The sequence below is a fragment of the Balearica regulorum genome, chromosome 4 (genome assembly GCF_011004875.1).
Source record: "Balearica regulorum gibbericeps isolate bBalReg1 chromosome 4, bBalReg1.pri, whole genome shotgun sequence".
Classification (NCBI taxonomy): domain Eukaryota; kingdom Metazoa; phylum Chordata; class Aves; order Gruiformes; family Gruidae; genus Balearica; species Balearica regulorum.
The window spans coordinates 72346049-72370920 of NC_046187.1; the positions used below are offsets into that span (position 1 = coordinate 72346049).

Here is a 24872-nt window from a genome sequence, read left to right on the forward strand (position 1 = left end):
GCCAGGCAAAATCATCCAGGAAAAGAATAAAAATCAAGTGTAACAGAAGAAAACACGATGCATACTTAATGCTGGCTTTGCATCGCAGCCCAAATACAACACGACTTCACACAGAGACGCAGCAGAGGGGCTGGAAGGTAACAGTCCTGCAGGAATGGAAGTTAAACACTGTAGACTAAGGTCTGATGTCATCTTCGATGTGCTTCTTATTTCAGGACAAGAGTTTGTAGAAAGACGGTATCTTTCACTAGACCAACTAATACCTTGGAAAAACAGCTAAGCCTCTATCTCAGCTTGGTCTGAAATAGCACTTCATCCTTTTCCACATAATGAACGCAGCCTGTCCCATCTTTCCGGGACAGCAGGGCCCCAGCATTGGCCTTACCACAAGTAAGGCTGAAAAATTAGTTAAATTTTTTCTCCAATTTTTGTAAGAAAGAAAAATATCAACAGTTTCAGAGTAAGACTAGTGTTTCAGAACTCATTAAGGTTCTCTAAAAAATTCATTAAAAACTGCAACAATAGTACTGCAGTTAATCTTCTCATAATATAATCTACCAGAGCTTTCCTGAACACCTACATTTCTTAGCGTACATTTGGACCTTCCAGTACACTCAAACATACATACAAAAGAGACTCGATACTTAAAGTTTCTGTAGGATCAAGGATGTATCAGCACATATCATTGGCATTTCAAGTTTCTTTATGCTTCTACTCTCCCACAAAAATGAGAGTAGTTCACATCAGTAAAGCCAATGACAAAATTCCACAGTTGCTGCAAAACTCACAGCACTTTCCCTCCCTTAAGTGCAAGTTTGAGAAGGTTTTTGAAATTTAACTCCTCACATGCAACACAGATCAGACTGTCAGGATCAGCTTCCTGTTTTCTTCTCAGCTCCTCTTCTTACAATCAAAAGAAGAAAGTGATTTGCTTTTGTAATCCTGCGAGTTGTTGGTATTCTGAAGCACCACTGGGTTGTTTTCCTTTGGAATCAGAAAAGGAACCAAAACAGTCTTAGGGAAGATTTCTCCTTTCTGTTTCTCAGAGCTGTGTCATTTGGAAGGGGAGAGAGAAGTGGAGGGAAACAGGCATGGAACTTGGAGAGGCCCAACGACTATAACTTAACAACATCGAGCCATCCTCCTCTTCCTTTCTAGCAAGTTAGCTTTTAAAAAAATCACAAATCCCTGTCTTAACTGATATGTATTGGCATGTCCTTCCACAGAAAGTCTGAACTAGCGCTTACAGGCAGAGCATCTTTTGTGAGTCATTCAGGAAACGTACATCCCTTGCCATTTCTATGTTAGTTTTAAGGTCTCTGAACATACCAGGTTCCACGACAAAGACAAAAAGAAGTTGGGAATTAGAGACAGAAACCAAAGACATTGTGCTAACTTCTAAATCCCTTTCTCATCACCACTGTACAGCTTGGGTTGCCTTCTAATAAACAACAACATACAAAATATATAGAAAGGGAACCAGATAGAGAGATACAGAAAGGCTTCTGCACAAGGAAAGATTAAATAAGCTCAAACCTCTTACGTAGGAAGAGAGATGACTGATGTCTGAGGCTTATAAAGTCATGAGTGAACAAGGTGGTGAACAGTGGATTAGTACTTGCTGGTTTTCATAATGCAAGAATTCAGTACGAAGTGGGGAAAAAACCCAACCAAAGAAAAGACAAAACAAAGAGTTACTGAGTAAAAAAAGGTATGATCAGATTTGGGAACTCACTGCCATGAGATGTTTTGGATGGCAAAAGGATAAATGATTTCAAAAAGGATCAGAAGAACTGAAGGAAGAGAGGTCTGTTGGCTTTAAGCACAAGTGTGGATGCAGCATCTGGCTCAGGAAGTCCCTAAATCACTGGCTGATGAAAGCCAGCAGGGAATCCTCAAGGAAATAACATTAGAAACAGAGCAAATATACGGTCATCACTATATTATTCACTACTGGCCTCTGTCAGAGGCTGATCCTAGACCCTTTATCAAGGACTGCAGTTTTCACATTCTTGCATTAGCACGTAGAGGAAGGGAACAAAGCTCTGTACCTCTTCTTGTTTCTGGGAGATTCCTACAGAAAGTCCATCTTGGTCTGGGGGATTGTACAATTGATTGTAGTCTTGTTCATTCTAGCTGTCTCTGAAGATCTGGAAAGCTGACAGAGAAAAGAAATCAGATTAGTAGATGATGTAATTAATTTCCACGACTGTAAATTACCTGCTGGTGCACATGTAACACCATTGCAACATAACTACCTGTAGACATACTGAAATTACTGTCTGACATTGCATGATGCTCTTCTGGATCCAGATACCATTTACCCAATTTATTTCTGTAAAACACACCAAAAAGAAAATCCAGGTAGCAATCCAACTGAAAGGACAGACTTCCCTATGGTACAAAGCAAGCAGAAATAGTTTCTGGCTATTCACCTACCTTGCCTCCTTCCCTTAAAATCCCTGTAAGAATTCTAATTTTTTATTTAAAAAACCCCCTAAGCCATCACCAGTTGGATTTTATTTTCAGGCCACCTTCAGCTAGTGTGTTCAACAGAAGCAACAACATTTTGCTTAGTGTTCGCCATTCAGTAAGAGTGGACCCCAGTTTATCAGCACAAAGCAAATAGTCCAAACCCTCCAGTTTTCCATTGTTTCTTTTAAAAGGGACCTTTTTGAGGCATCCATTTTAATAGCCTTACTATAAATGCATCATGTGGTGAAGGTACTTGGAATTAGTGCCCTTTACAACAGATATACTTGACTACAGTCTGATTACACATCTTGATGCTGCTAACAAGACAGGGGAGCTCTTAAAGGTATCTGTTGCACAACACATCCCTCTCCACCCGCCTCATAGATTTGTTACAGAGTCTCTGAATGGACTAAAGGAACCTAAACTTGAAATTTTTAGTATCTTCCCCACATCCTCCACCCCCAGGATTTTTTCTCTGAATGCCCACTGAATAACCTGGAGGAAGACAAATGTATTGTGGTTTCCCATCTCTGCAGCAAAGTGAAATTCCCTTTGGTTAACCACCTGCTAGCTGTATAACATGGCATTTGCTTCAGAGTTAACCTTAACCAAAAGGCACGCAGACACCACAGCTGTGTCAGGTTCGCAAAACTCCACCGCTGGAGATTTTTACTTTTGAAAATCCAGACACTTTGCATCTATCTGCTGAAGAAAAAGCGTCGTTTCCCACAGTTTTTTGAACAACCTCACCCCCCCCCAATTTTACCCGGGTACTTTTGACCACGGCCACGCAGGAGGACAGTATGTTCACTTCCTTCTCCGGCTCACTGAAATTCCCTGATTTCACCACGCGCAGCATGCTGCGGCGCCCGAGGACGCGGCACAGGAAGCTGAGAATCTTGCTTATTAAAGAGAGCCAGAGGACAACACAGCTGCCTGGGAAAGCATAATAGACACTGCACTAATTTATTCAAACAAGTTTTGCAAGTAGCCATGACCGGGGGCACGTGCATACACATAGGAACACCGATTTATCATGAAACCTGGAGTGACAGCTAGAAGAAGTGTTTACTGCCACAGCTGCAAATTTTTCCTAGAACATTGTGTTTTTAAACTTTTCATGTCACAAAAACTTGTGGCAATAGGGAACACTCATCACGTCCTGCTTAACTTTTGTTTGACCAGGGGCTTTCAAACCATCCCGGGAATGAAGGAGCAACATTAGAGTCCCATTAGTCACTGCAATACCATAATGCCTTTATGTCACTTAAATTGGGACATATTTTATGCCTGTAATAAATAGGTTAAAAAATCCTCCTAGAAGTTAGAAGAAGAGTTACCTCAGGTGACCTATTTCAGTATTGACCTGGTGAAACCACCAATAACACGAGGAACTGAAATCCTGAAATTAGGGCTGAGGAAACCTACTTTTTTCATTTAAACAACTTTAAACACATCCGCCGAGTGCATCAGAAGAGCAGGAGTGAGTCTTGAGGTCTTCACTTTCAAAGCAAACTACCAGCCACATGGACCTCTTACAGAAATGACAGCTGCTTTTGTTATTACCCTGCTACCGACCGCTGGGCAGCTCTGCTCATGTCTGCTCAGAGCAATTAGAAGCAAAATCACAGCAGCATTACTGGGAAATGCAAACACAGAGAGTGATACACAGCTCTTCATTCCTGGAAGATAAAGCCCATCTCTGGAAGTGCTCCAAAGAGCATCTCTAAACACAGCGGGTAATGTGACATTGCAGGGGCGGTTTCATTCATTCATTCCTTCAGAGAGCTAACCAAGCCCTCTCCTCTCCCCAGCCTCCTCTGACCATACAGGAACAGGAGAGGATTTCTCATGTTTTCTGGACAGGAACGTGGAAACGTCATTCAAATCCACTCCCGAGATAGCAGCGCTGATGTCCAAAATAAAATCCCTGCACGTTAAAGGCTGTTACAAAACCATCAGCGTTCAAGTAACCTCAAAGGGCTGGCGTCACTCTGCATAACCAAGAGGACCCAGAAGCAATGTGGAAATTCCATCCTTAAGTCATCGACTGCGACATCCTCCGGCAGTTTTCATCACTGGTAGCTCATGTCAAAAGAAAAAAAAAATCTTTCATCTCAGTGTGGCCTCTTTTATAGCTTGTTACTTGAACTATTACGTGTGCAGGTTTTTTCTGGTTCAGTGTGCAGCCAGAGGGCCAAGAGCTTTTTCTTTTTTTTTCAAGCAGATTTTAAAATTCTTCTGGGTTTTCCCCCCTGTCTCCCCACATCCAGCAACTGAATTATGTACCTGCGGTCAGAGCTGCCGTGTGCCAGACGTTATCTCGCAGTGATGCAGCCAGTCTGATATCATACAGCCATGTGGGTTGTGTCACCCCTCCCGAACAGGTTCCTGGTGCTGCTTGTCCCCCTCCATGACCAGGGGACTGTTTGTCCAAAAATGGCAGAGGTATGAACCATAAACAGGCTTCAGGTGTTACCACAAACCATGGTATGAGCCATGAACAAAGACAAATCTTCAGATCATCTTTCTGAGATCATCTTCCTGAGCCCCAGGGACAGAGGTGTGAAGGCTTTGGAGATGCAGGACAGCGTTGAAGCAGTGCATGGACAAAAGAAAGACCACAGTTGCTATGTTCACTACACCAAATCACCCTTGTCCTACACAAATCTCTCCGTTCCCCTGCCCTAGGAGGCTCCTCATACTTCTAAACTGTTTTCTTTTTCACTCTGGCACAAGCCACCAGTCCAAGACAGAGATGTTCATGGTAACAATGAGCAACCCTGCAAAAACTCAAGGGGAAGGATGAGGGAAGAGAAAAATAGGAAAGACAATATGTTATCTCTCCATACATGCATCGTTGGGTTTCTCTGCTCTGAAGTGTTAAATCCAACTGGTTTTGGTCCTTTTCCTTGCCAGCAGAAGAGAGGACAAAGACTTTGGAGCTTGTGGAAGATGCTGACTGCTAACTGCGGTGGAGACTACAGAGCAGGTATTACACACAGGTGAGCTCCCACTTGCAGCCATGATCACACAAGGGAAAGGGGAGGCTGCAGTCACAGCGTGTAGAGAACGTCCATCTCCAAACCTGCCCCAGCCCCCAAATGGTGAGGGCTGAGAAGGGTTCTCCAGGTCAGCAAGGTCTGCCCATGGGCTCGCCTCTTATTCCTGCTCACTACTGCCCTGTGAAGGCAAACTGAATAACCACCCCATCTGAGATCCTGCCCGCAACAAGCACCAGCAGGGCATCTGCAGGAAAGGCAGCTGTGCCATACCCACACACAGCTTCTTTCCAAGGTCTTGGAAAGAGCGAGAGAGAGAAGTTTACCTTCAAGGAAGGTATAGACAAACACAGAAAAGACACTGGAGGAGAGAAAAAAAAAAAACAAACCAAACCCTTAATGCAAATATAATTTGTTCAGCATGCTACAAAAAAAAAAAAAAAGCAGTATAGCGAAAAGACCTAAAGAGATTATAAGAAAGATATTATTTATTATAGGAAATAAATACTAATTTAAAAAGGGTAGGAAAAGTAATTTCTTATGTGGTCAAGCAACACGAGAAGCAGAATTCGGCCTTCTGCTAACTTGTTACAGATCTTGAGAACAAAGGAGAGAGGTGGAATTAGTCCAGACAATGAACTCCAAAAGCTGGATAAATAAGAGGAAAGTTGGAAAATTCAGATAAACTTGAGAATTCTGAGGAGACCAAATTAAACAAAAGGAATCGCAAAGGAAGAAAGCCTTCCAACGGATGAGCTGGAGTGTCATGCAAACCCACAGTTTCTTATTTTATCTAAAAGGCCTCATTGTTTTATCAGAAAAAGTTATGTTATTGTTCTATGAGGATGTTGTAATTTCTGTGCAAATGTTCCTGGATGTGAGAGAGAAAACAGGAACAGCTTCAGGTGCTCGTTAACTTCTGGACAAGACGGGGTCAAGACTTTTCAACATAAATTCCAAGTTCCTGTTCTGACTTGGTGTTACTATGGTACCTCTTTTGTGTTTTGTTCAAATGATTCCTTGGTACCATGAAATGGAGCTAATGATTGACTACCATCCTTTAACAGCCCAAAAAGTGAATACAACACAACTTATGATGTCTTTCATGCACATAAAATAGGCTACGGCACAGGGAAAACATAGACTTTTGTTTCTCCTGATCCCATGGAGAGTTACCACTTAAACAGCAGTGATACACATTTTTTGCTAAAAAGTGGTTTTTAAAACTAGAGAGCTCAATCAAATATGAAACTCTCACCATTATTGAGAAGGATATTTTCAGTGATCTTCTGTTTGTGTTCAGTACGTTACTAGCCAATATAACAGCATTATCTAAAATCAGAAATAGCATGTTAAAGTGGCTGACAGGTAGCATTACCTTTTAGCAGAAAAAACCCAAACCCAACCATAAAGACTTGTGGAGGACAAAGATGAATAGAGAATACAACTACAAATAACCAGCACACACTAGTGATGCCCTGTTTTGGGAGTAAGTGAAGGAATCCCTGACTCTGTACTGATGCTAAGTGAGCTTACATCTTAGTAAAAATAGAAAGCCACAGACACAGGAAAGAAAAGGATCATGACGGCAGGCAGCAAACGGCAACTTCAAAAAGGTTCCAGCTAGCGTCTGAATTTGTCCTCTCTAGGCAAAACCCAGCATGACCTTGAAGTGCAACATCTTCAGCACATGCACAACCTGAAAAAGAGCTCCTGCTGTTTTGAAGTTCACTGTGATGAAGGTAGAAGCAATGTCCCTCCTCCCCTCAGCCAGCAAAAAACCCCACCCCAAAACCCCAAGAGGAATTGATGTGAGCCTAACAAGTGTTGGCCCTTTGAGGCAGAGACAGTGGAACATCTTGGGATTTCCTACCCAGTGTGTGCATTCCCATTGCAAAGCAGCGAAATTCTTAGGGTTGTAAAACTGTGCCACCTATGTGATCTCTCAGACAGTTTTGGGGAGGGGGGTAAATGTGATAATTCTGCTGCTGTGGTTTGGTTAAAGATGGTTTCCTGTGAGGCTGGGCCTTCAGCATATAAGTTTCAAAAGAGAGGGAAAAAAAAAATAAAAAAGACTGACAAGCAAGCTAGACACAAGCTTAGACTCTCCAGGAAACCACAAAATAACCCCTCTGAAGACTGCAGAAGGTGCTATTTCTGGGCCTCTATCATCTTTTAAGGAGACAAGAGTGGAGGAGGAAGAGAAGAGAGCTGAACATGAAACCAGAGCTGAATACATGCTGAATGAACGTAGGCATGAAGAAAAGAACAACTGGGGAATGCCAAAACCTACTGAAGTCAACGGGAATTTCATCAGCAACTTTATGGAGCTGGGGCTGCACCCAAAGATGAAAATCCTTCTAGACAGGAACAAAGACAGACACCTGCTGTCAGCATGGGAGCCATGCATGGGAATGCCCCCGTCGAGATGAGCAAGCTATGCATGAACGGTGGGCTGGAATTACCAAGCTGGCTAGAGCTATTGCAAGGTTAAGCCACCACAACCAGACTGTGGTTGAAGGATGCTGATATTTTAAGCAGGTCTTCTGCATAGCAGGGAAGACAAATGAGGTGTGGAAATTGTTAGTGGGATACCCTTTGTGCCTCATTAGCAGTACTAGCCTTAACCACGAGGGTTTAGAAATCTCATGGTCAAGAGCAGAGGTTAGCCTCAACGCTGCCTGTAGCAGAGGTGTTCTGTATTTGCTCCGGCTCAAAAGCCGTAATTGAGAAATGTGTAGCTTGCAGAAATAACACAGGCATATGGTTTGTCTGCTTCAGTCGGTTTTGACACTTAGAACTACGCAACATTTCAAAGAGATCAGCTAGAAGACGAAAAGCGTTTATATCAGATTAATGGCTCTTAAATGACAACGAACTGATCTTCCCCTCTGCCATGCCTCATGGCTCAAATTCATTTTCTAGCAGTGAAAAAACACAGAACGCTGCATCCATTAGGCTGAACTCCAGCTTTACATTACATTTGCACCACTGGAAACCACAGGCACCTAACAAGCTTCAAATTATGATTGCTCTGCTAAGAACTAGAGCAGAATCAAACACTAAAAATGGAGAAATATCAGCTGGTTGAAAGACCTTCATCTGACCAGTGTTTTGCAGGAAAGTTGCAGGAGAAAGCTTTTCCCCATGCTGTCATTTTTCAAAACGTTAAGTCAGAAAAGCTTACTTAAATATTAAAATCAAAATATTAAATGAGAAAGTCTTCTGTAGCAGGTGATAGATTTATCCTGTAAGAAATGAAGTACAGAGCATTTTTCAACATAATCAGCACATTTCTTAAACATGTTTCAAACATTACAGTCTTTCAACCAAGTGACAGACCCTGTTTGACTGTAGTTCCAAATACATTCACATTTAGCATTCAAATTGCATGAAGTTTTTTTTAAACTTGTATTTGCAACTACATTACAGTAGCAAGGTAAAGTTTTCTTTTAAAAAAATCTCTTGTTCCGAATGAAACAAGTATCTCTTCTTCTCATAACAGGAAAACCCTTCTTAGGAATAATGATTAGCCCATACTAACACAGACAGGCGCCGCTAGCTTGACAGATGAGCAACTTCTGTGTTTCACTATTGCTACAAAATTATTTAGTCTGTATTTAAATACGTCTCTGGTTTGAACACGAAAAGGATCCCATGGAGAAGATAGGGATGCTCCATGATCTAACAGTGACTTTTTGTATTGCTTTCAGTGAGTCATTTAACTCCACAGTTTACCCTCCTGTTGACCTTACGAATGTCATGCATGCCCTCAGCATGAATGGGTATACAAAAAGTGCAATCCAAGTGCAAAATAATCTTATCAGAGCACTTTTTTTTTTTGGTACTTGTTTACTAGCATGAGCTACAGTGAAAGGTTATTAAGGTTGCACATATAAGAGCACTCAAAGTTAAGAAATGACTCTCTCCAGCAAATCATCAGTTCAGCTGCCTCACATACATGCTATGGCTGCATATTTATAACAGTATCATCACTAGGAGACTGTTCCTTTACTGAAAGTGTAGGTGGACTTAGCTGGGGCCAAGATTGCTGCAGTGAAGGAGATATCAGTACACCAGGCACTCTCTACATGGAGGTACGCTGCAGAGATAAGAAAGCCTAAGAAAAACCCTTCCTCCTTTGCTGGAGCTCCCAACCATTCATTTCCTCTAATACAGGAGCTCTGTATTTGCTTCAACTGAGGATGAGCTGAGCCAAGGCTGAAGCTCAGGCGTATTGTGCCTGCAGCAGAGAGGCTGTCTGGGTTCAGGGTCTCTCTTTATTCCTTTGGCCTCCCACTGTGGCTCAGGTCTACTTTCCACAGCACAGATATGCTCTCTGGTAGCTGCGTTTCCTTCCTGCTGAATGGCAGTCATCAGACAGGACAAAGCAGCAGCACGCTGAGAAGCAAGGCCCTTCCTCTGTGCACCTCTGCAGAACGTGATGCTCCAGGAGCGGAGGTATGCAGCTGATGCACTGGGAGCTCAGAGAGCACAGGCTAGCTCACAGGGTGAAGCTGGCTTGGCAGGGGAGGGGGATAAAGCTTAACATAACAGTGGGTGCGGAAAGGTAAGTGTGCACATGAGACTGAATGGAGTCAGACCTGGGTATTTAAAAGTTACTTCGGACCAAACACTCTGTTACTGCAGCATACCACCATTAATGTACACGGTGACTTGTTAGATTATGTTTTAAGGAGCTGACAGGCAGGAAGAAGTCAGAGGTTTGATAAAACGGATGAAAAAGTATTAATTAAAGAAGAGGAAAGGAATCTACAATTGGCATGTGAAGTCTTGGCACCTGTATTGAACATGGGACAAATAGGCAAGGACAGAGTGGCCATTACACTGCAGATCAGAAAGTGAAGTTACCAAAAAAACCTGACTCTGGTAATCTTTAACAACAGAAACAAGAAAAATGTGATTTCATCACGACATACATGCTCTCAGATAAGCGGTAGCTGAGGAAGTTACAGTAAGATATTCCTGTACTGTAAAAGCATGTGAAAAGGTCTACTCTTATTTAAAGTGATTCCACTAATAACGGACTGTTTCCATATTCACGTCTGCCTAGTAACAGGCTGCATGCAATAAAATGACACAGCAAGGCACTCCATCCCAAGGTTTTACAGCTGCCATCAGTCTCCAGTCTATTTTATTGCAATGTTTTCACCACAGCCAAGCCTTGCAAGACACACTCTCCCAGCTACAGGCAGATACAGTAAAGGAGAGCACAAAACTGAGCAATCTGGTCACAGCAGCTGTATAGCGCAGAGAACACAGCACAGCTATAGGTGTGACAAAGTAAACAATTACTGTGCTATAGAAGCACACAGTTCACAATGTGTTACAGAACACAGAGACATCTCTTGAGTTTTAACCAGCATAAGAGAAATCCATTTGACAGGGGATAGAATATTTTTTTAGGGGGACGGACAGACATAAGATGCCACAATGACTGGCTAGTTTCTCTTTTGAAAGGATGTCTTGAACTGTGTACAGCAGAACTCCCTCAAAGAGAAAGGCCAAAGAGAAGTTACTGAGATACTAGAGCCATTGAGCACATAGTAACTTGCACAGCTATGGAGAAGTACTCAGGGGAAGTGTGCACTGAGCTCCTAGCAATTGTTCTAGGATGGTTCCTCTTCAGATAGTCAGGGCACAGTTTAGGAGCTATCACAGCCTGGGTGGAATTCACCTGAAGAACCCTGGACGTGAAAAAAAAAGACTTATAATCATCAATAGCTGCACACATCTGAGTAGAGATGAGGATGTGGGAGGAGGGAACTGCAGTCTTCCAGCTTCTGAGAAGTGGAGAAGGAAGTACGGAACCAATGCCAGCTGATTCTGCTCGCTTACACTGGAGAGAGGAAGAAAAAAAATTTTCCACCATTCTTCCTCATAATTCTCAAATCCACTGTGGGACAGTTAGTGTCCACCATATGGAAAAATACTGAAGAAAAGCACAATCTGCTTTAAGAAGGCTGAACAGAAGTTCTGAGAGACAGAATACACACATATGTTTGTACAACTGTGTTAAGTAGGTGAAAGAATGTATTAGAAGTAAAGCATCTGGAATTTAGCATATTTGGAAACTGTCTTAAACAATGACCAAACCATAAAAGGTAGACCAGCATCATTCTACAGGTACACAAACCCGCCCGATGTCATAGAAGTTGCATATGAAAGAGCCAGATTAGAAATGCCTGTATCTCTGTGTGCTCGTTCACTTGGTCCTAGAAAGGGGTTACAAAAAGTCTTTTCCCAGGATATAACAATACTTGGGAGCAATATTCCTGACATTTCCTACAGCAGTGGGGTAGCTCCTTTCCTTCACAAAAATATTCACGCTGTCACATCAGGACCAGTTCCATGGAAAAGTAAAATTAAGGAACAAATAGCACCAGCGACCCTAATCTTTTCCCAACACTCTCCCGCTCCTGCTCTCAAGGGGTATCACACGGGGTCACTCTGAAGGGCCGGCACACAAACAAATGCTGCAGAACAGAAAAAATCGGAAGTGCAGACACAAAGCTACGATATCTCCAGGACTAGAGATGCAGTGGGATAGTTTATGTGACTGCAGGGCTGTGATGGATGATGGCTCTTCAGGAAGGAAAAAAAAGAAAACAGAGCTTGGGGCTGTGCTCTCTGCAAAGAAGTGACCTGAACGTGCAGAGATCTGCAAAGAAATAGGTGAGAAACTAGTCAAAAACTTATGGGTGAGGATAAGAGCAGGCCAACAAGCATAATAGTGTGATAGGTGTCTGCTACAGGCCATCAAAACCAAGAGAAAGTGGATGAAATCAGCTGTAATCAGCTGGGAGAAGCCTGTTGATTACAGGCGCTGTTTCTTTCTCTGGTGGTTTTCACCATCCTGGTATCTGCTGGGAGGGCAACAAGGAAGGGTGCAAGCAATCCAAGAGAGTAATCCTGGAGGACAATGTTTTGAGAAAACCTGATAGACAAGTCAGTTAGGAGAGGCACTCTGCTCAATCTGCTACTCATTAATCAAGATGAACTAGTTAAAGCTGTGAAGCAATCATAAGATGGTGATACAAAAATCCTGAAAGAAGTGAGGTAGGCAGGTAACAGAATAAAGATCTTGAACTTTGGAAAAAGCAAATCTGGGCTTGTTCAGGGAACTGGTAGGCAGGATCCCATCTGAGGCAAAGGGACCTACGAGGGCCGGTTGATCTCCAAGGACAAACACTCACAGCAGAACAGCCTGCTCTGATACGCAGGAAGTCAAGTTAACATGGCAGGGGGCCAGCTCTGCCCGAGGGGGAACTCCTGACTGAGCTCAAACTGAGCTCGAACACTAAAAGGAAGTGGACAGGAGGTGGAAGTGGGGACAGGCTGTTTAGAAGGAATATGGAGGCAATGCCTGAGTACATAGGAGGACAGGAAAGCAAAAGCTTGGCTGGAGTTGAATCATGGAAGGGGTGCAAAAGGCAACAAGAAGTATCTCAGCAGCAAGGAAAATGTTGGTCCACGGACAAAGGGCACTAAAAAAGGCCAAGGTATAAAACGTTTACGTGGTTGGGAAGGTCTGCTCTTAGACCTCCCTGAAGGCAGTGGCAGAGGCCGTGCAAGTGAAGCATGACCCAGAGTAGAGAATGATCAGACATCACAGAAGACAGCAGGAAGCTGGACTAGATGACCTGCAAAAGGTCCCTTCTAACCTGAACTAGTCTTGATTATACATTCCCATGGATCACCATACTCTTTTGCTATCTAAAGAAAAATCAAGGTGGAAGTGTCATCTCAGCCTATCATCTTAGCCACAGCTGTGACAAAGCTGAAAAGCTGCTATATTTAAAGACAGAAGACATAACAATGCGTACTAGAAGTGGTCATTTGAAGCCCACTAACAGTTCTTATACATATACACTATACTGTCAGATGCTGACATCCCTAGAGTTATGTTTTCAGATACCAATACCTCAGGTGAGAACAAGATGAGGCCAAACATAGTGCTGCCCTCTAAACCATATCAGAAAAGCTGTTAAGATCATTGCTTCCCTCTATTACCAAGCGGTCAACATGAGAGATTGGGTGGGTGAATATTTAATCTTATAGTAGTCTAATATTAAAAAGCCTCCAAGCCCTTACAGTAAGCATGTCCATTGTTTCAGCAGTACAGTAAACTCATTGAGGATGGAAAAGGCTGTAACAACTTCCAAGTGGAAGACACCCTATCCTGCTGTTTGTGTTTGCTAACTTTTCCAAGAACATCTGAGCTCCTTTTAAGTATGGTCTGTAGGATGCAATTGCTAATGTATTAAGAAACCTTTTCTAGAGGTCATCATTATCCTGCTGCATTGTCAAGTGGCATTGTTTTGATGTAATGTCAAAGCAACCATTAGAACAAAATAGGGGAAAAAAAGCTCCTACAGGGCACCTTCCAGAACTGCTTGCATCACAGTAATAACTAATTTGAAACAGCTAGCCTGCAAACACAGAGATATTAGCTCTGCAAAGAGAACAAACCAGACAAATGTTAGGAAAATGAGTAAAACATGAGTCTATCATCAGTTCTCTCTAAAGGCCACTTCACTGAACCATCACGCAGATAACTTTTTATGTGTTCCAAACTCATCATTATCTTGCAAACACATAAAGCAACAGTTTTAATTATTATTTTTAAATAAAGCAAGGTCAAGCAATAAAGCAAGGCTGCTGCAACCGTCAAATAGCAACTACAGACTTAGTCCCAGTGCTAGAGCAGGAGGGAACTAAGCTGGAACAGCCTGTGCCTTCAGACAATGGAAGCTTTTAAAGTTCAAGTCTTTTTCAGAGCCTCCTTAGAGGCTGAGACATTCTCAGCTGAGTACATACACTCATAGATGCTCGCTTTAATGAACTGAAAGTGTTGACTTCCCATTGGTGCGTCAGATGGACTTTTTCTCAAGCAGTGGAAACAATTGTCTAGGCAGCACTTGCGTGGGGCTACAGACACCACGGAGCTGCTAAAGTACCTTTTATAATAAAATTGAAACTATGAGGACAGACCATTCATTCTTTACCTCTGAATCAGGAAGTCCACTCATTCAAGCAATCATCAGCTCGTGTAGCAAAACACATAACATTCACACCATCCTCGCTACTCCTCCTCCAAACACTAACTCACAAAAAGCTGCTCAGAGGCTTCCTCAAGCCCACCAGGAAAATCAGCGGGGGCTTTTTGTAGATGTAGCTCATGGTAGTCTAAGGTCAACAACTAATTTCAGCCAGGGAAAGCCCATTGCCATTTATTTATTATTTCCTTAATGTAACTTACACAAGTTAAAAAGGGAAAGGCCTGAGACAGCCATGATGTAGCCAAAATGAAACAAGGCTCCTCATCAACAAAACCAGCCTGAGACAATATTAACAGACATATCACTCCACATGCAGAGTTAATACACTATTTCACCACGAATAAACACTACAATGCTCACAACCCTGTTGTCACAAAGTGGAACGACCTGCCGCAAGAACATAATGTCTACCTCAAGGCTGATGTAAGCCAGGCGTGTCACCATCCAGCGTTCAACATCTGAAATACGTTATATGAATACAAATTGTCAGGAAAAGCTGCTTACTGCAGTACGTAGAAACAGGAGATATGGATCCTCTTCTCATCGCCCCTATCCTTCAGTTCCTCAGGATTTGAGGTAATATCTAGCTTACTAGAAGAAGCATCAAATGGTTTGAGATATCTACAGGTCCTGCAAAGTTTCTAACAGCAGCCCAAGATACATGAAAAACACAGTTCTCCATCCTCTACCACTGCCACAGGAGTGAGTGGGGAACCATGTAAGGAGAAAGAAGCAGGAAAAGACAGTGGGAGTTTTAAACAAAGGGATGGAACATACTTAAAGAAATTGCTGTTCCTAATTTTCCATGCTGTTTCACTTGCAAATTCTTGAAGAGAATGACTTGATCCCCACTGTTCCCCCAGAACTGGCTTAGAAGCCATGAGATTGCTTCTACCAATACAGGGAGAAAGCACAGAGACATGAAAAATGAGCCTAAAGGCTAGAAAATAAATGAACAATAATAATAATTATTAATAACATGCCAATTTATTACAACCAATAAATCAATGAACAGATTGCCCAGAGAGGTTGCATTCTCCATCCTAAAAGATTTAAGGCCAAATGGGATAAAGACCCAAGTAACCCAATCTGATCTCAGAGCTGACCCTGCTTAGAGCAGGAGGTTGAACTGGAGACTTCCATACTGTCCGGCATTCCTGCTCTGCAGCCTTCCTCAGTTCAGCCTCTGACTAAAGAGACTATCAAACTTTTCAAGCCTGGCAATGCAGACATGTTCATGTGCAGCCTTCAGAACTAAAATTCCCCTTGCAGGCTTTCCAGCCTTACAATACTAAAATGAGGAAGTCATTAACCCTCCTGCCCAATAAAATAGAAACATCAACTCTGTCATCATCTATTGCCAAGTAGTGCAGCAGCTCTGAGAGAGCACCGGAGAGCCGGCCACAACCCTGGAGGTGGTACAGGGAAGATGCTAGAGAGCATCTAAAAGGATGCCGAGGCTGTAACGTGTGTTAGACTTCACTACCCTACCAGATTTCAGGGCTCACTAGAAACCACAATCACCAAGAAAATCGTAGCCCACACTTCATGTCTGCAACTGGGCTGGCATACGAACGCAGCAGGCAGGGTGGCAGGGAGGTGGCATCTTGCAAGAGGCATGGCCCGAGTCTGTCTCCTTGAAGCATCAGACCAGACTAAGTCATACAGAATTGAGTCAAGTTCAAAATTTGAAGGGGAAGCCAAAACCCCTGCAAAATGCCCATTTCCTGATTATCAGTGCTGGGTGCAGACTTCCCCGATCGCCACCTCGTGTCTCCCAAAAGCACTGCCAGCAGTGGCAGGAAGCTGCACCAGGAGCCCTGTCTAGAGCATGCTACCAGTCTTCATTGGTCTGTGTTAAACATTCATTTTCTTAATTAACACAGGGAGAAATGCAATTAAAGTTCCAGCCAAACTCATAAAATGACTGTTTGTCATCTGTTTTTCTCATCTGTTCCTGGCTAGCAGCACCACTGGTTAATTGCCTTAAGGAACCAGATAGAATTTGTAGCATTCTTTTTGATGCCTTCTTGGTTGTACCATTTATTTTGACAGGAATAGCATCAAACTGCATTTGCAGCTTTATTGTTACCTGAAAATTCACCACTTTTTTCTCCCAGAGAGTGCAGCTGCTAAGTACTGCTCAAAGAACTTACTTGTCCTTTGAGATATGACCACTGAGACACCATGCATGGTGTAACAGGGACAAAGAACTGGAAATTATTTAAAATTTGGATAAAATTTAAGACATTCCTGATCCTGATCCCTAAACATGAGAAAGCATCTAGTGTTGGCAATGGAAAACAGCAGGGGAAGATGATAGCAAACATAAAAAAGGAAGCTCACTTGGCCAAGAAGCACATGAACTTCTGTACTGGCCACACCACTCTCACTATGGCCAGAGCATTTCCTTTCCTGGACGGCTTCAACAAGCGACTGCCAGAACACCACTACAAAATGGAGCAGAAGTATTTCAGCAATTTATCCTAGAGGAAAAGCAGGACATAACTTTCACACTCCAGAAGGACAGGATCCACACAAATTAGCTTTGTGTTTTCAACAGGTGAAATTCATATCTAGTATATTTTGAAACCCAGGTTTTCAATGTAACCAAGCATCTGCCTTGGTTACACAGACAAAAAGGCAAACCAAATTGCACCTAAGTGAACAAAGGTTTCAGGTTAACCTTTGAGTCTCATCACCACTAAAAAAGTTACAGCTTTTGCGATACTAGCAAGTCCACTTTGGCCAAAACACAGCAACTGATATGTTTTCATCTTCTGCACAGATTATGGCAGCTCATAAGTGATCTAAAAGCATCACACACTCCTGACAGAAATGTAGCATCCAGTATCCTGTCTTGGTGGTATAAAGGGAAGATTATTTTCTCACCTGAAGGCCAAGACACTGGAAGACTTTTTTTTTTTTTTTAAAGTGTCAAATTTCATAGTGAATTCTCAATAAAAAGCTTTAAAAGGAAACTTTTCATTCTATTGGAATAAAGCTATCCCACCAGACCAAGATGCTTAAACACACTTGGCCAAGCCCTTCGCATATACCTGGTCTCCTTCACTTGTGTTTGCACAGAAGTAGATGATTTCAACTCTCTCTACACTTCTCAGCGGGAAAGGGCAGATTTAGCAGCTGAGTTAGATGAACTCATTCTGAGTTGATCATTGGAAATTAGCTCACTCCCATGCAAATGAGTACATCTGCTATGAGACAAGGATCCTCACTCAATGCAAAACTTTCTGCTGCTGCTGAAAGCTCTCAGTTTCTTTCTATTAAGCAAAAGTAAAGCAAACAAAGTAAGTCACATGCTTTCCTGGAAATTCATTTTTTGTGGGTAAAAACCATTGCCATTCTACATAGTAGACAATTTATACCATAGCTGAACTACATGAGGTCCTGCACCTTTAGACTTTCTTAAGCATTAAACACATAAGCCAGCTGATTCACTTCTTCACACATAGGATGGTAATACTGCACCAGGTAGCCAGTCCGTGCAATACTGATCTCAGAATGTAACCTACACCATTAATTAGCATTTAATGTTCCCATCACCTCACTTAATAGTTACTGCTAAACTTCTGCATGACACCTTTCAGAGGTAAATTCTCCCCATAGGCCTGTTCCATGCTCTAAAGACCAAGCACCCTTCAGGGGTATAAAAGGAGTACTTAATAATGGCTAAGCTGTCTTTCAGAAGTACAAAAGTGATGCTTGGTTTTAGGGTAACTTGACAATTCCTATTCCTGCAAGGAAATGTGGTCATGTGTGATGGAAAACAGCAACCAGATTAACCTGATACCCCGACATGGTAAGACAAAAGACAAAGCTACTACAGCCAGGAGCAAGAGTTGAAAACAACCCATAGAAAACTGAGCACTAAGGGTCTGGATTGCAATCTGGCCACAGCTGTGAGGTACATGTTTCCTGATTTATGAGAATCTACCAAGAGAGATTACAACAGATTAGGAAATCCGTAGCGCCTATCCATCCCAGCAATCTCCTCCTCCAGCACAGGATATGCCATTACTATGCCAGGAATGCATGAGCTAAGAAACACCAGACCTCTCCTCCTCCTCTCATCCAATGCTGTTTAGAGAACTAGGAGGTTTACTTCATTCTGACCCCACCGAGCTTACTCACAACATGGTCTGACTACAGCATGGGGGCACTCCATCCATTTTCATCCACGCAGCTGTCCACACACGATAAGAAACACTGTGGTGCGATGGTGGCATTTCAGGCACCCATGAGGTAACAGTTGAACTGAACAAACCAAAACCCAGAGTATTAATTCATAAGTTCTGCTGTCAAAAAGCCTCTGGAGCACATTACCACTTACACAACCCAATCGCTCCTCAGGTATTTCCAGAGAATCTCAGCCAGAAGGTCTGTAGGAGCAAGAAGGATCAATGAGATGCTCTGGGAGGTGGTAAGAGTAAACAGACAAGGAATAGAACATTTAGTGCCAAAAATCACCATGATGCAAGAGTCTAATGTTTCACAGTGCTTCTCCTCTTTTATCCAGTGATAGTTCTTGCATAAATCCTCACAACGTAAAAGACAGGCTTGTAATTCAGTCACTGACTCAGGCCTCTGGAAAATAGGGTTCAATTTCCAACCCCATTTCAGACTTGCGCTGTAGCTGGGGCAAAGCTGCTTCATCTCCGTGCTGATGCTTCTTCTGTAAAATGGAGTAAAGTCTTAGTTCCCTCACGTCTTTCCTGCCTCATTTGTTCCAGTTGTACACCAGTGTCAGCTTGGAGATAGCTTTACCACAGTTCAGATATACATTAATAATCTTTCTAAGGAAAGACTAATTCTCAGTGCAGTGATGAGCTACTGAATTGTAACAATAAAGCCAACATACTGTCAGCAGGTTAAAGCAAAAGCTACTTAAGAAATTAAGTGGATTAAATCAAAGTCTGTTACCAAAAGAAAGCAATACATTTCCAGAGAGTTGTAGGCCCCAAAAGCTTGCATTGAAGATTTACAACAATCATCTTTTACATGCTTTACAAATGAAGTTAAAACACAAAAAGAAATTGCTAAAGACCTTAGGATGAAGAACCCACTGCCCCACCTTTTCTTTTTTTTTTTTTAAAGAACTTAAAAATAGCTATTTTTTTCCTTTCATTTACCCACAGCTACCTAATTTTGGTTACCATACAAGATACGACTGAAGTTGTCCAGAGCGCATTTGCTCACCATGGCCATGAAATCATACTTCTTATGAAGTTTAGGCCTATAAAAGTGTTACCACAATAAAAAAAGAAATAAAGAGGAAGTAGAATTTTAAGAAGTCATCTCTGTGCAATGTTAAGCCTTGCACATTTGAAATAATGTTACCTTTTAAGACCAATACCATTTTAGATCATTACACATTAAAACAGAGCATCCATATTTACACACATAACTAAGTAAAATACTTGTTTTTCCACACTTATGCTGCATTATCTCCTCCAATCTAACACACAAAACGCATTCCAGGCAATACCCCAAAAGAATTAGGTTTTGTGTTGTTTTTTTTTTTTTTTTTCTCCCAGTCATTTCAAAACATTATCACTTCCACAATTTCTCAACCAGCTGCACTGTTTCCGCACTGGGCTACTTTTGTTTGGGTGATTCTGTATTACAGCAACATTCAAGATTGCTTAAGTCACCAACGGTTAAACATTACAAAGTGTCAACTGGCATCAAAACCAAATCCAGCATATAGATGATAATCTCCCAGTTTAAATATGTGGGTTTGCTTGGTGTGGGGTTTTTTTGTTTGTTTGTTTCAGTTTGGTTTTTGTTTTGTTTTGTTTTTTTGTTTTTTTTTTTAAAAAGAACCTGGGCAAGAAGGAAAATCAGCCAGCCAGTCTGGAGATTGTGATCTAAAACTATTTGGGTTCCAGCTGTTTTTAATAAATGCTTCTCCTGTAATATCATACCATGTCATACTGACATATTGCTGGTATGAGAAAAGAGAACTGGTAGCAAGGTTATGCCAGACCTTATCAGTTCCTACACCACATCATTTAAAGGATTCCAACCCAAAGGAGAAACATACCTTTGTATGGGTAATGACTTCAACATTTTAAGACTCCTCTTCCATGTTTAGTCTACTTGCATGCATCATAGATTACCACGTCCTTGCTCAAGGCATTGCCAAGATCTACGTCTCTGCCAATGCCTAATCCATTCAAGCCCCTGACTCCTACGCTTAAGATGTTCCAAGGCATGTAGAGATGATGCTCCTATTACACAAGTGTAGATTAGTGTCCAAAAAAGGCATCTGCACAAAGAAAGAGAAAAACAATTAGGCTATACTGGCTAACACTGACACAAGTGAGAGACTGAAAGTTCAGACCTCATGAGAACATGCCAACTCTCTCCAGTAACTCAGCTGTGACCAGGTTTTGACTGCCCAATTGTTAAGACAGGTTAAAAATGGATTTCAGACAAGCAGTTCCATAACTATCACAGTTGGTGGTCTTTGAATGAATTGAAATAAGGAATATTTTGAATAGACAGTAACAGTTCTGATGTGGCAAGATTATTTCTCACACCGTGTAATCAGTACACTGACCTGCTTAATTCTTGCATTTCCACTCATTCACCTCGCTATCTAGCATTATGTCCCCAGTTGTAGCTCAGCAGAGAATTTCAGAAACATCTGAAACCTCTTATGACTTCACATGTGCATTTACATAACTCTTTCACCAGCACTCAACTACCATTTATGTTTCTGTACCACTTTACAAAGCAGCAAAACACAGTACGGAGAAGTTGAGTGATGTACTTACAACTTTATCTGGCAGTTGCTCAATTAACTGCTTTTCTAGGTGTTAAACAAAAGCCCTGTAGTATCGATAAGGAGCAACATATCATGTAACAGACTTAAGCCTTTTGCTTTACAATTCTGTTCCTACCCACTCAGTATATCTTCACAGACTTTATGCCAGCTCTTCCCAGGATTATACTTGAAGACTACAGGCAGTCCCAGAAGTTTGTTGTTTGGGGGGTGGGGGGGCGTGGGTTTGATTAAAAAAAAAAAAAAAGAAAAAAACGAAAAAAAAGAAGTCAATACACAACTTCATGCCTCTTGACTCAAAGATCATAACTCATAATACAGAAAGGATAGGACTTTCTGCAAGACAGTCTTCAGAAAGTTTCCCCACCCGGTGAAATATGTAAAGTATGACCAATGTAAATGACACAAAGGCTCAGAGGCAGCTGAGGAGAATGAATGACTGAAACAATTTCACTGCAGACCACAAAATGGCTTGGGCAAGTGACATGAACCACAGTCACATTACTGAAAAGGTTCATTAATTCTTTAAATGGACTTTTCAGACATGTACACAGTCTAGGAAGGAAAGAGACAATACTGTTTAAAGCTTATAAGATAGATTGATAGGACAAAGGAATAAGTAGAAGCCTCATATAAGATAAAAGGTAGCAAACTGCACTTTCATTACTCTCTTCAAATGAAAAGTTTGTTTACTTGTTAACTAGAAGACAAAGACTTTATCTGCAGACTGTTATAGAAAGTAAGAGTACACCCATTAAGAAATTTAAGAGGGGACCTTGCATGAAAGGATAAAGGCAACAGTATTGTTGCTAGTTAGATACTAGTGTACTAGGGCCCTCTCTTCTCCTCCCACTTTCAAGAAACAGTTCCAGTAATCACATCTTTCACAGTCAGCAAGACTATATAACTGTGGTCTTGCTTCCAGCCTCGAGAATTCACTCACTAGAGCAAAGAGCTCATACCCAGATATAGTCAATATATGTAAGTGAAGAGGCTGATGTAATGTTACTTAAAACTTGTCTTTCCCTGTTAGTCTGTTAAGATTGTCCCAAGAGGACCTCTCACAAACTGACTGCTTCCAATTTTCCCTTAACTTAAAACAAACCAACCAAAAAACCCTGAAAACCTCAACTTAAATGCCTTTAGCAATACTGTAGAATCCATTTAGCGGCCAAGCAATAGATAGACAAAATCTTGTATAAGGTCTTGCAGACAGAACGTATGAGACAAGGTATCTAAGTTCAAATATCTGACTTCAAGTTACTTGATTCCTGCTTTTTTCCCCTTTTGGAGGAAGAGGGCTTTGTTAATTATGTATTTCCAGTTAATATGGAACCACCCTCCCATAAGCTGATGCAGATGAGTGCTTTGCAGCATGAAGTCTACTGAAGCAACAGCAGGCAGCAATACACTCGTCTGGTCTGATGAGTTCAGCATTCCAGCTTTTCCACTGCAGAGCCCTGGATTCAAATCTTGTATTTCAGTCACAAGCATAACAATCTTAGACAACATCATGCTGCTTGCATGCAAGAAAAAACAACCCCAAAATGAGCACAAACTATTGCACTAACTTGATTTGAGTAAACAGCCTGTTTAAAGGAAACCAGAATGGGAAAACAAGTCTAGACATCTTTCCCTCAGAAAAATCAAACTTGTATAAGCTGGTTGAGTGACATACTTGGTGTAGAATGCATGCTAGTTTATGCAATGTGACATGATCATTTGTGAGTACATCAGTATAGATTTTTATTTATTCTTCCATTTAATAGTAGGCACAACTTTTTCTTCCTAGATACTACATCTGCCCACCACCTCCTCTCTTTATAGTACTTATGTCCAGCTTGCCATCTATTTGCAGCAAAAACATTACCTTTTCATATATTCCTTGCCAGTTAACAAATCTGAAATTGTCAGCTTATGGGTATTACAGCATTGCCACAGAGATGTTGTTTTTACTTTCCTGTTCAACTTCCAGAAAAACTGGTGAAGAAAATGGAGGTTAAGAGTGGACACGAGATTCCTGAACGCTCATCACTGGTGGAGGTTTACCTTTGGGTGATTTCCAGAAAACAACAGTCCAGTAGATCCCTTAACACATTGCATCTATGCATACCTGTGGATTGCTGTACTTCTGCAACACAGACATACTGGAAGGAAAACTTAGGTTAAACAAACATCTGGACTACACACAGTCTGCTCTCCTGGCAACTCTGCCTAAAGAGCCACTAACAACACAATGAAACTACGTATTTCTGATCAAATAATACCCAGTGAAACAGCAAAAAACATCACCAAGACAAATATATCAGAGAAGACACAATCAATATACACCTTCTCCCCTTTTGTTTTATGTTTTCCACAGAGATAGAAATTAGACACCATCCACTTTAAAATCCCATTTCTACCTATCACCTTTATAAGCAAACCAGTAAAACCCCAAGAGTACAATTATAGGATAACATAGGTTTACCTGGCATGTTTTTCAACAGTTTATGAAGATCTAGAGTGCATTAATAGGTAGTTTCTTCCACATCTCTAAGCACTGAGCTGGGAGAGGCCCAATTGCACAGCTAAAAGCAGCAGCAAAGCCCAAACTAAACACATAAACCTGTGAAGAATAGAAATGAGGCCCACAGGTTTGGTATTGTTACTTCTTTGTTCAGTGGGGAAAATAGAAGAGAAGAGAAAAACAACCTCCTTTCAACAACACTTATCAGCTGCCTGTAGCAGCAGTACAAGATACAACATTTTTATGATTCTTTAACATTTGCAGTTAATGATGAATGTGGTAACAGAAGACAGACAAGTTGTTGGCGATTAGGAAGGCATTTACAACTTGGAAAACTGGAATTTTTTGGAAAAGTTCTGATGGACAGGAAGAGGAAGGCAGACATCCCAAATCAACACTTCTGTGACTTCAGAGAATTCCCCTACCAAAGGTTTCAGTCTTCAGATTTCCTGGAGGTTTAAATACAGAGAAAGAGCCAAAGACAACAAAGATACTGCACACCTAATCCTGCTCAGCTGTACGTTACAACATAGCAAGCAGAGTTGGCAGTTTGGTGGTTTTTTTTTTATTTGGTTGGGTTTTTTTAATAATAGCTTCTTCAATTATAAGTTGCACACCTTCATTTGTACTGGGAGATGTTTGAAATTGTGAATATTAGTGTAAACTTTTACCCCAATAAACATTAAGCACAAATTTCTCCATCATGATACATGAGGATCCACACTAAAGGCTAACCTTTCACCGAAACAGAAAGCAACTTGCAAAACCTTTTTGAGTAGCAGTGAGCACACTGAACGCCCACGCACCCAACAGTCACTATGGGAATTAATTTTCAAACACAGCAATCTTCTTCTCAGGGTCTGGTGAGATTTGTGTTGCCAGCTTGCTGAACCTCAACTACACAGTTTTAAGTACCAATGATGCCACACCAAAAAAGCGTGCTGAAGACTTTTGAACAGTCACATTACCTCAGAAAGCAGCAATAGTGAACGTCA

At 41.6% G+C, this 24872-nt stretch overlaps 1 long non-coding RNA gene across 2 annotated transcripts in view; it reads right to left on the reverse strand.

Annotated features, from left to right (window-relative positions):
• Positions 1-21570, reverse strand: part of LOC142601786 (uncharacterized) — a 36152-nt gene extending 14582 nt beyond the window's left edge. The window contains exons 1-3 of one of the 2 annotated variants that reach the window (XR_012835428.1): positions 21487-21570; positions 20625-20849; positions 2052-2158 (exon numbers count right to left, since the gene is read on the reverse strand). This is a non-coding gene — a long non-coding RNA (uncharacterized LOC142601786). Of the gene's footprint in view, positions 1-2051; positions 2159-2258; positions 2338-20624; positions 20850-21486 lie in introns of those variants that run through there. The other variant, XR_012835429.1, reaches the window with a different exon arrangement.
• Between the last annotated feature and the right edge of the window lie 3302 nt (positions 21571-24872).